The sequence below is a fragment of the Grampus griseus genome, assembly GCF_964374135.1.
Source record: "Grampus griseus genome assembly, chromosome: 1".
In the NCBI taxonomy this organism is placed as follows: Eukaryota; Metazoa; Chordata; class Mammalia; order Artiodactyla; family Delphinidae; genus Grampus; species Grampus griseus.
The window spans coordinates 16,491,925-16,504,625 of NC_139017.1; positions in this window are offsets into that span (position 1 = coordinate 16,491,925).

Below are 12,701 nucleotides of genomic sequence, written 5' to 3' on the forward strand. Positions count from 1 at the left end.
ATTTTAGCTGTAGTAACAATAAGAAGATGCTAGCAAAACAGAAAGCCTTTTATCTGCTTCTTGCTATTGAGATAGCGTTTGGAAGGCATAATTTTCTTCTCTTTTAGTTCTTACTATTCCCATCTCAGCAAAAAAAAAATTTTTTTCTTCAAACTCCGGACTTTATTATTCTAAAAAAATTAAGTTCAGATTACATAGGAAACTGGAAATTATGGCTTTATTAAATTAAATTAATTTAAAAGAGCATTGGATTTGTGGGACTTGTATAGTTACTCATATCTACAGCTTCTATTATGGTAGGATCCCCTCCTTCAATTATATTGAAAATATGAATCCCAGTATACAGTCCCCCTTGGAACTGTGCATTAATGTTAGAGATTGTCACCTCTGTACTCTAAAGAATAGTGATAGCTTCCAAGTTATATAGCAATCAACAGCAAAACATTTCTCCCTCCCTTCAGAATCTCATGGTACTGCAAGGTATTACTGAGAGAGAAAAATGTTTTGCATGGGAAATTGCAACAAAGATTTCACACATAACTGCATCAGTGTTTAGTTGTGAGTCCCTATTTTTGTCCTTTCTTTTGTCAGAATTTGAGTGTAACAGAGAGCAAAGAAAGACATGAAAAGGAGGATGCAAAATGACTGCAAACTCTTCATAAATGGCAAACTCATCGCTCAGAGACAAGCTGAGGCCTCACTGCTGATGACAGACACAGCCCAGATGCCCGGATGCAATCAATGCTACCTGGGAGGGAGCTGGGAACGATGAGACAAGTGTGACGCTGCTCCCCCCATCCCCTCACCCCACCCACTCCCACCTCCAGAGCAAAGAAAGGGCCAGCAGTCCAAATCACAAATCCAGCCTGCTGCAGGAGAACACCAATCCAGACAGTGTCTACTATGTGAGAGACAGCTCAAACGGATGCTCAAGTCTTGTGACAGCTAGGTTGTGACACATCAGGAATGAGTGGCAGCTGGGTGAAGACAAGTGGAAGACACCCTAGCATAAGAGAGGGAAGGAGGGGGATTCCCTGGTGGCGCAGTGGTTGAGAATCTGCCTGCTAATGCAGGGGACACGGGTTCGAGCCCTGGTCTGGGAGGATCCCACATGCCACGGAGCAGCTAGGCCCGTGAGCCACAACTGCTGAGCCTGTGTGTCTGAAGCCTGTGCTCCGCAACAAGGGAGGCCGCGACGGTGAGAGGCCCGCGCACCGCGATGAAGAGTGGCCTCCGCTTGCCACAACTGGAGAAAGCCCTCGCACAGAAACGAAGACCCAACACAGCAAAAATTAATTAATTAATTAATAAACTCCTACCCCCAGCATCTTCTTTAAAAAACATAAAAAAAAAAAGAAAAGAGAGGGAAGGAGGTTGCCATGAGTTGAACTGTCTTCCCCAGAAAGATATGCTGAAGTCCTGATCTTTGGTCCCTGTAATGTGAGCCTATCTGGCAGATGCAGTTGAGTTAAGATGAGGTTGTACTGTATTAGAGTGCACCCTAAATCTAATAACTGCTGTCCTTATAAAGAGAGAGAGATTCAGAGACGGAGAGAGAATGCCATATAATCATGCAGGCAGAGACTGCAGTGATGTATATTCAAGCCAGGGAACTCCAAGGATGGCGGGCAACCACCAGAAGCTAGGAGAGGGGCATGGAACATCTGTCTGCCTCAGAGTATACAGAAGGAACCAACCCTGCTAAAACCTTGATTTCAAATTTCTAGTCTCCAGTATGATGAAAGGATAAATTTCTGCTATTTTTAGCCAACTGGTATGTGGTACTTTGTGGCAGGCCTAGGAGACTCATACAGAGGTGAATAGGAACGTGACTTACTTCCTCCTTCCCATTTTCTCCTAGCAGTCCCTGAACCAGAATCTGTTCTGGTATCTCTCATAGTCTCCTGAACAGACTCTCAGACTGACTGGCACTGATTACACGGAATGCAGAGAATCACCATGCAGAAGTCTTGATGTCCTCTCTCAAACTGGACCTGCCTCTTGGTCAATGATGTCAGTAGCCAGTCTTGATTATGCTCTAGTTCCTCAGAATTGATTTTGAACTTCTAATAATTCCTCCTTCCATCCTCAAATTTAAGAAAAAAAAAGGTCCTCAACTCTCTTCTTCCATATTTTCCTCTAAAAACCATCATGGTTTGGGCCTAGCTTTCTTTCACCTTCTAAAAGTTTACCAAGTATCACACTTATATGGTCATGCTCTTTATGGCAGGCAGGAACAGGCAAACGTAACTGCTAGATTGCATTTAGAGCTTAGGTTTGGGGATCAAACTCCTTTGATGGAGGGAGAATAATTCTGGCAGCCTCTGAAAGCCTAACCTCAGATACTATGTCATGGTCTTCCTGCAGTGTTGATGCCTAAGAGCTTTTCAGACAAGACTGCCTGGCAGTAGTTCTCAGTTTAAGGTTAGATAATCATAACGATAATCGTTATGATAATCGCCACCATCTGTAACATCCACAACTCACAACTGTGACTCCAAAAAAGAAAGGTTTGGAGTTATGAATGGCAGACCATTTTGTATCAGGTTTCCAATGTTTATGACCTGTCCAGGGTTGGATTAATGACACAAATGCCAGGACTAATTTTCACCCTCAGTATATGATTATTCAAAATGAGTTACTAATGACACAGCACATATATGTGTGTATGTGTGTGTGTATATCTTCTTGACACCATAACAATTACTCATATACTCTATACAAAGCTCCCATAAGATCTTTCCCCAAAAGAACTCTTTAAAAATTTTTTAAAAGTTTTTTTACACAATTTTAAAAGTTACTTTCCATTTACAGTTATTACAAAACATTGGCTATATTCCCCATGTTGTACAATACATCCTGCAGCCTATCTTATACCCAGTAGTTTATACTTCCCCCTCCACTGCCCGCCCCCCAACTGGTAACCACTAGTTTGTTCTTTATATCTGCGAGTCTGCTTCTTTCTTGTTTTATTCACTAGTTTGTTGTATTTTTTAGATTCCATATATAAGTGATATCATACAGTATTTGTCTTTCTCTGTCTGACTTACTTCAGTTAGTATAATGCCCTCCAAGTCCATCCATGTTGCTGTAAATGGCAAAATGGTGTGCTTTTTTATGGCTGAGTAATACTCCATTGTGAGTGTGTGTGTGTGTGTGTGTGTGTGTGTGTGTGTGTGTACCACATCTTCTTTATCCATTCATCTAATAATGGACACTTAGGTTGCTTCCATATCTTGGCAATTGTAAATAATGCTGCTATGAACATTGGGGTGCATATATCTTTTTGAATTAGTGTTTTTGTTTCCAAAAGAACACGTATTCAACAATTTAAGGGGAAAAAAACCCACCTTGTTGTATAATTTCCCCTTCACTAACTTTCCTGACGCTACTTCCAAAAGTTAACTATAGTTAACAACCAAGGCATATCACGGGATTTATGAAACCATCAAAACCTTCACAACTAACACGAGAGATCTCATTTACTTAAATTTACGTCTATAGTTGTGAAAATGAAACATAATTTTAAAGGACTCCGTCTGCTGTGGAAGTTTTCCTCTGTTATAACTTCTGTGTAAAATTGAATACTCTTTGCCATTAACAGGGGGAGTCAAAGGGATTCATTAAAGCACTAGCCTGTTATTCCAGGGGCTTCTAACTAGCTGAAGGGAGAGAGAGAAACAATGAATCATGAGCATCGCTTTTGCTTTGCCTGCATGTCTCTTTCCCCTTTCCTCTTATAGGTCTCCTTCTTATACCTCATGGATTAAACACCTAGTAGACAAATGGACATTAATTAAAGGCAGACATGAAACCGTTTCAAGGATCTGATGTGGAAGAATGAGTATGAATTTGGAAGGCAGGGAATCCTAGTGCATCACTTACTAAGCTGTGACCTTTGGCAAGGAAGTTTACTCATTCATTCAACAAATACATAATGACCACCCACTCTGAGCTGGCCACTGGAGTTACAACAATAAATAAGGCAGACGTGGGCCCTTCACTCAAAATATTTCATTCTATTTAACAGTCTTCTCCAAAGCTCAGCTTCCTCCTCTGTTAATTTGGCATAATTATAACATCAGATTCATGCGGAAAGTGTGGGGGAAGGAATGAGATACAATACATGTGAAGGAATTGTGAAGTCCAGTAAAATTAGCTATTATTTCCACTGGATAGGAAATACCTTAAGAGTAAAAACGGTTTGCTATTTGCCTTTAGTATGCCCTGCACCTTGCACAATGCTTGGCGTTTAGTAGATACTCAGTGAAAATTTATTGTATGATTATGAACACCAATAGAGATCAGATTAATCACTTCCTCATCTGCTCTTCGCAATTGGTACGCACTTTGAACAATACACGATGTGAGAGCATGTTATGTTCATCTCGGTATTCTCGCCCTTCCTTACCTGACACAATCGCTGGAGCATAGATGGTGCTTGGAATTTATTTCAGTAAAATGTCTGTCAGTTAACAATCATTTCAAATAGAAAACTTAAGCAGGGAAGGGTCAGCACTCGGCCATGTCTGCTCCATGCCCTGCGAAACCCATGTCCATCATATCCTCTCTCACTGGCCAGCCGCCAATACTGAGGATTTCATTATCAGCTCCACCCAGGTTTGGAAATGACCCTAAATATGCTTGTTAGTGTATAAGAGACTGGGTGGATGTTGGACAAGGTTTCCTTGTGGAAGGGACTCAAAATAACGTTTAGGTAACAAGGGGGTAGAGTTGTAGGGGAGGGAGTATATCCTTCAGCGAAAATAACAAACAAGAGGGGCTGAAAATGGGAGATGAGATGGAAATTTTGTGAAACAAAGAAATCCACCATGCATGAAGCATAGGTCAGGAGGAGAGTGGTCCAAGATGAGGGGTGGGCAGGGGCTAGGGCTGGGTTGGCAACCTCTGCAATATTGACATTTGGGGCCAGAAAATTCTTTGATGTGGAGTTCTGTCCTGTGCCTTGTGGATGGTTAGCAGAACAATCACTATATGCCAACAATATGCCCCAGTGGGATGACCAAAAATGTCTCTAGATACTGCCAAAGGCCCCTTGGGGGAAAAACTTCTGAGATTGAGAACCACTGGGCTGCTGGGCCATTGCAGGGCCTTGCAGGTCACATAAGGAAGTATAGGAGATCACTGTGACCTGACTTGCAGTTTGAAGAAATCATTTCCTGCTGAATCCATGCAGGGAGACCAACTGGGAGGCCATGGCAAGAAGTCCACTGGAGGGAAAATGGAGGTTTTGACCAAGATAGTGGCAGTAGGATGGACAGAACCTGGTAGATTCAGGAGATATTAGGAAGTAGAATGCGAGTGGTATTCATAATCTTGCCAGGCATCTTTTTTCTGACCTTTTTCACTGTTCTATTTGACCCTACTCAAGGCCTGGGGAAGAACCAGCAGAGCAGGTCTTCTTGTTAATACCCATCTGATTGCAATTGGTTCCATCTTTTTTTCTGATTCAGGAGACCTCTTTGCTTATTACTTATTGCTTATCACTATAATTTCTAACTCTTTACTTCTTATGAAGGTTGACATTGGAACTGTCTGTGAAGGACATTGTCTGCATTTCCTTTTGAAGAGAAGCTCAGGCCACACAGGCCCATTTTGATTATCTACCTGTTTTTCCTGGAGGCAGGAAATTACTAGAAGCTTGTCAAAGCAGTTCCCATCCTTCCACTGATCCCCATTTTACAAGGAAACTCAGGGAGGAATCCCAAGTATAAAGGACCAAAAAAGTAGCATTGATGAGTCTACCACAATCTGAGCTTGCTGAAGTTAGCAGAATGGTCTTCTGGTTATCTCACAGAAAAATCAACAGTAGTCAGAATATATTTATTAACCTACTTAGTGGATTTCAGGAACAATCTCATCATGACCCCCCTCACACAGTATAAGGCCTTTTCCCTTAGTAAAAGGAAGAACCAAAGGTCATAGCTTCCCTGCAACTTCTATCCACTAATTAGAGAGACCCGTTACTAGGTGAGGCTGAACATAATTGGGCCATTACAAAATAAAAAATATACAATTTCATTTCTGTTGGTTTTCCTGTGAGTGAGACACAGATCATCAACGGATAGTCAAAGTGTAACAAGAATATTACTGACGGGTTTTCTAAATGTGAGATTCCAGCTCCAGGGATTCTATTAATATTGCTCACATTAAAGAACCTGAATGGACAGGTAGCCATTTGGGACCTGCTTCTGATCCAAAGCCATTCTAAATATCTAGTTTTACCATTGTGAGCCGTACTCAATGGCAGGCTCAGGAAATAATATTGACACTGAGAGGAAAACTCTCTTCTTTAGTAAAGACACCAAGGTTTCCTTAAAGCCAACAATATTCCAGGAGCAATTTATTAAAAATCCTCCCCAAAAGATCTGTGGGTAAATATACATAGAGGCAAAGCCATGGTGCGCACTTCAACCTACAGCCGTATGCACACATCTGGATCAGGACTTCGAAATCTGGTCTCAGGTCACTGGAGGACTTCTAGCTTCATGGAGACACCTTCTCTGGAGGTGAAGCTAGCTACAAATTCTATTGCAAACCCTCACATTCCCCACCCATTTCTCTTGTCTCCTGTGCAAAGGCAAGGCCCTAGTGCACTGAGTTTGATGCTGTTGTTGTTGCCAAATGTGGTCTAGTTTCCATCTTAAGAAAATTAATTTCATGTTTTCTACTTTCATATGAATGAGTCCATTGGAAATGACAAAATGAACAAAGCTTGAAGAAAATTAGAAAAGCAAGTAGGCAATGTGCTCTAGCTTACCTTGAAAGCGTTTGTGGTAGTAATGGCCATTTTTCATTTGTTGTGATAGTGGCTAAGATTAGGCTTCATCAGACACATGACTATCCCCAATTTTTTTAAAAAGGAAAGTTCTGTGTATTTAATACCACAACAACTCCCCAAGGTAGTGGAGTCCAAAATGCTGGAAAGTTAGTATTTCAGTAGAGCCTGAAAAGGACAGCCTTGCTTTCCATGGAGAGGGAACGTGATGCTGAAGAAAGAACACAGCGCTGGGAGTCAGGCCCGTGAGTGTTGGACAGTTCCTCCTCCTGTGTGGCCTTGGGCATATAGGTCTCAACCCACCTGCTCCCATACATCTAAGGCCTTGTCAGGCATTAAAATTCTATGATTAAAAGAAAAAGGGGCACATATCCAGAGAAAACTATAATTCAAAAAGATGCATGCTATGTTCATAGCAGCACTATTCACAATAGCCAAGACGTGGAAACACCCTAAATGTCCATCGACAGATGAATGGATAAAGAAGATGTGGTATGTGTATACAATGGAATATTACTCAGCCATAAAAATGACTGAAATAATGCCATCTGCAGCAACATGGATGCAACTAGAGATTATCATACCAAGTGAAGTAAGTCAGAAAGAGAAAGACAAATACCATATGATATCACTTGTATGTGGAATCTAAAATATGACACAAATGAACCTATCTATGAAACAGAAACAGAATCACGGACATAGAGAACAGATTGGTGGTTGCCAAGGGGGAGGGGGTTGGGGGAGGGATGGAGTGGGAGGTTGGGGTCAGCAGATGTAAGCTTTTATATACAGAATGGATAAACAAGGTCCTACTGTATAGCGCAGAGAACTACATTCAATATCCTATGATAAACCATAATGGAAAAGAATACAAAAAAGAATGTGTGTATATATATATATATATATATATATATATGTATAACTGATTCGCTTTGCTGTACAGCAGTAATTAACACAACATTGTAAATCAACTATACTTCAATAAAAAAATAAAACAGAAACAAAATGAAAACAATCCACAAGATCACATGCTTTCTTTTAATCCTCCATGACTTCATATGACCATGAGAGGCAACAGAAAGACAAATTTCCTTGCTAAGAAAGGGGAGGTTGTCTTTTGGCGATTCATCCCTAATCTCTTTCTCAACTTGAAAGCTCCCTCTCCAGACTCACTGCATATTGGGATCCTTTACTGCCCAGGTCCAGGATCATTCTGAAAATAAAAATGTTCTTCTCGCACAGCTGGGCAGCAAGTGTTCAGAACAAGAGTGAAAGGCTAGACAAATCTCTCCATTGTCTAAATGTCAAGATTCTTGGTATCACCCATCTGTGAATCAGAGATTCAGAAAACAGAATCCCTGCTTTCTAAGACAAAGAAGCCTGAGGTCTGAGTGGTGCATTGTGCCACGTGCGGAGCCCATATTTTGAACCCAGCAAGCCAATACCCCTAAATTCAATAAGAAATAAACACTGAAAAACTCTGTAGGGTAACAGCATCAGTGCTCTGTGCTTAGCATCCCTTCCAGGTACTGAGAGGAAAGCACATTCAGTGCTCGTGGTAGTTAGTGCAGTGAAACAGCAGAAAATCTGGTGACAAAAATCCTTATGGCATAATGTTTAGTGGAAAAGTAGTATATACAACTTTGATCCAAATTATATTTAAACATAAATGTAAATTTTTTTTCTTTGTTTTCATCTTTTCCAAAATTCTTACAGTAAAATTTGATTAATTTTGTTGTAAACAATACAACCAATTCCATTTTGAAACTATAGAAATATTTAGCAAATCTACACGAGTTGAGAAGTCACCCCAGTTTTAACTTGTATTTTTCTCAAAATTTTATCCACGTATTGATGACTTCGGCTTGTTATGCCAAAAATTTACATGCTTTTTGCTAAGCACAGGAGAGGTGGATATTATGTTACAGCATTCAAATGCTCTCTTATTCTTTTGTGTGTGTGACCCTGTAGGGCAAGTTGGAAGATTAAGAATAGCAGCCGTAAAATTCCTACCATCCATCTCATAGCACTTGGCATTATATGAATATTTGCCTGCAGTGTTTTATTGTGCAATAACAAAAATGGGGGGTGGTGGCTTTAAAATAGTTAGTTTACAAACACTGTATCTTTACAGATAAAGCTGAATATGGTCAACTTTCCTGAATCAGTGGGGTGGTGCTAATGAAATTACAGTTAGAGAATCGATAAAAATAGACAGACCTTAAATACAAAAGACTATGCACTGTACAATTCTATTTATACGAAATTGTAGAAAAGGCAAAACTAGAGTGTCAGAAAGGAGCTCAGTTGTTGTTAGGGGGCTGGTGGTAGATTGAAGGGGTCTAATAGAAAGGGACACGAGAACACTTTAGGGTGAGGAGATGATGCCGTATCTTAATTATTGTGGTGACGTGATTCTGTACAAGCACTAATCAAACTACACTTTTAAAATTGGTCAATTTTAGTGCATGTAATGCCTTAATAATAATACCTTAATAACATAATACCTTAATAGGCATAAAAGAGGAGGAAATGGGCAAGATTTGCCTAGACCTATTCATTTGAGGCAACATCTAAAGTTCTAGAAAGGGGACAAATTACAGCATTTACCATACATGGTAAGTATCACTGGTCTATTAAGGACACACAGATTGGGTTCAACTGTCACCATGAGAAAGAAGTGGCAGTTCCTTGTATACAATTCAGGATGCACTTTGTACTAGTAGAAAGGAGAATCTGAAAATCTGGAAGGATCGAGGTAGTCCACTTTTCTCTTTTGGTTGCTTGATCATTCAAAAATCCAGGGCAAATCTTGCCATGGCTGATGAATACTGCCTAAGAGACTGTTAACTCCCATAGGGAGGTGAGTGTTTAATGGAAAGGCTTTATGCAAGGTGGACTATGTCTTCTTGATGCATGAAAGTACCTGTGTCACTAATGAAGGCTCTGAGACCAGGAGTCCAAGAGTAATTTGTTCAAATGAAATAAAGCCTGTTAGTCTTGCCAGTATTCTCCTGCTTCGTTGCTTAACACCAACCGGATGATGTAAGCTGTCCCTTTCTTGTTTACAGGGATGTTTCTAAAGAGGCAGTCAAACATTGCCTCAGTCTGGTTAGGAATAATGAGGCCACTGCCTGGGTCTTAATTATATCACCGGCAGAAGTCCAGTGCCAGAGGAGAGTAAAGATAAAGAGGAAAGCTATCCTCTTTTTAAGGATGTTCCAAAGCATTCAGAAACATGTGTCCTTAAAATAAAGATGATAAGATTCAGAAACACCCGTATGAACAGGAGTCTGAAATGCTGGGGTTTTGTTGGTAGTTCCACTTTTCCTTTAGAGAGCAAAGCTACCTGGTTGGAGAGGGAATGGAGCTCTAGTTAGCTGCTCCTTAATGGATTTCAGAAGCCTTAAGGTGACACGTGAAAGATCATTCCTAGGAATTTCTAGTCAATCTCCAGAGGAGACACAGAGCCACACACTCATTGGCATCTAAATTCTGCGAGTCCTCTTTTCCCACAAAGGAAGTTTCTCTACTTTGCTGTGTTCAGAACCTTTCTACACAGGAGAATTTATGTTCATCTTTATATTCTTTCCACTCTGTTACTACTTTAAAAAAACACAGAGTTCAGAGCCAGACATTATCACCATCATCATCAACATCATCATTATTATTGTTACTATTAATTTTAGATTACTGCTATTAAATAACTTAGGAAAAATTTGCATATCAGTCTTGAACCTTAGATTTTGAACGAAGGGGGGATGGTTTGGGAAAACAATGTCTACCTGGAAATTTATTCTATAATGGCATAGAAATGTAAGCTGAAAAGATTTTTAGAGTTTATTTAGTGCAGCTCCCTTATTTTTAATATGAGGAAACGGAAACACCTTTACCCTTTTGAAGGTAAAGCAACTTGACCAAGGTCATGTAGTGTATCCAGTGCAATGTTTTTTGGATGTAAAGAACAGAAAACCTGACTTATATTATAAACTGACCTAAACAATGATCCAATTTATCTTACTAAAATGAAGGACATGTATAGGGCGGGAGTATTAGTTTTCTAGGGCTGCTGTAGCAAAACACCACGGACTGGGTGGCTTAAATAACATATGCTTATCTTCTCATAGTTCTAGAGGCTTCAAGGTGCCAGCAGGGGTGGTTTCTCCTGAGGCTTCTCTCTTTGGTTTATAAGTGGCCACCTTTTCTGTGTATATGCATCGTTGGTATCTTTTCCTCTTCTTTTAATGACACCAGTCCTATTGGATTGAGGCCCACCCATAGGCCCTGATTTAACTTCAGTTATCTCTTTGAAGACTCTATCTCCAAATAGAATCACATTGGCAGTTAGAGTTTCAACTTATGAACTTTGAGGACACAATTCAGTCCCTAACAGTGAATACAGTTGGGCCTGGTGTTTTCTGTTTGGGGTGGTTATTAATTATTTATTCCATTTATTTGAGAGATACAGGCTTATTCAGATTGTCTATTTCTTCTTGTGTGAATCTGGGGAAAATGTATCTTTTAAGAAATTGGTCCATTTAATCTAGGTTATCAAATTTGTGGGCATAGAGTTGTTCATAGTACTCCTTTATTATACTTTTTACATCCATAGGATCTGTAGTGATGTCTTGTCTTTTGTTTCTAATATTTGTAATTTTTGAACTTCTTGAAGTTCTTTTATTCTTAGCCTGGCTAGAGGCTTATCCATTTTATTGATCTTTTCAAAGAAGCAGCTTTTGTGTTCATCGATTTTCTCTATTGAGATCCTCCCTTCAATTTTATTGATTTCTGCTCTAATGCTTATTATTTCTTTTCTCCTGCTTACTTTGATTTAATTTGCTTTTCTCCTTCTAGTTTCCTAAAGTAGAAACTTAGATTAGTGATTTTAGATCTTTCTTCTTTATATATATATCAGTAGATATATATATATAATCAGTATATATAGAGAGAAATCAGTATATATACACATATATATATATAGAATCAGTATATAAATAAGTATATATATATGTGTGTGCTTTTATTTCCTGACTTTCTATTTTGTTCAGTTGATCTATTTGTCTACTTGATGGCCATACTATACCATTTTAATAACTGTAGGCTTATAATGTCTTGAAATTATATAGTGCTAACTCTTCAACTTTGTCCTTTTTCATTTGTTTTTTTGCTATTCTAGGTTTTTTGAATTTTCATATGAATTTTAGAATCGGATTTTCAATTTCTACAAAAAAAGTCTGTTGGAATTTTGATTGGGATTTCATTGAATCTATAGATCAATTTGGGAAGAATTGATAATAATGTTGCATCTTCTGATCCATGAACATGGTAGACCTCTCCATGTATTTGGATCTTCTTTAATTTTGGCTCAGCAATGCTTTGTAGTCTTCAGCAGATAGGTCTTTCACATCTTTTACCCCTAAGTATTTTGTGGGTTTTGATGCTATTGTAAATAGCTCAAGCCCCTCTCCTGTAAGTCAACCCATTGCATGTGCAAATGTTATCTAGCTCTTTTTGAGTCACTCTGTGGTGGGGCTCGGAGAAATGTCTAAAAAATTGCTGATACTCTTGCTACTACTATTGCTCTGAATAATAAATAATCTGCCCTTCCACTCTTACCCAAAAGTCTTGTGTCTTCTACCAGCATTCATGAAATTTTGGCAGGCTTCTTGTTACCTTGCAAATAAGATAAAATCTCATACCCTTAAGTTTTTGATAGATACTCTAACCAATACCCTGTGTGTTGTGAGATTTTGCCAGTCTGGCTGGTGGGAATAGGCACTATTCCCAGTCCCACGTGTGCATAAGTAGCTGTTGACTCTAATTCTTTTGGGTGGTTCTTGGGTAGTTTCTCACGTGTATGTGTTGATCAGTACTGACCTAAATCCCTGAGGGAACCTCTTCA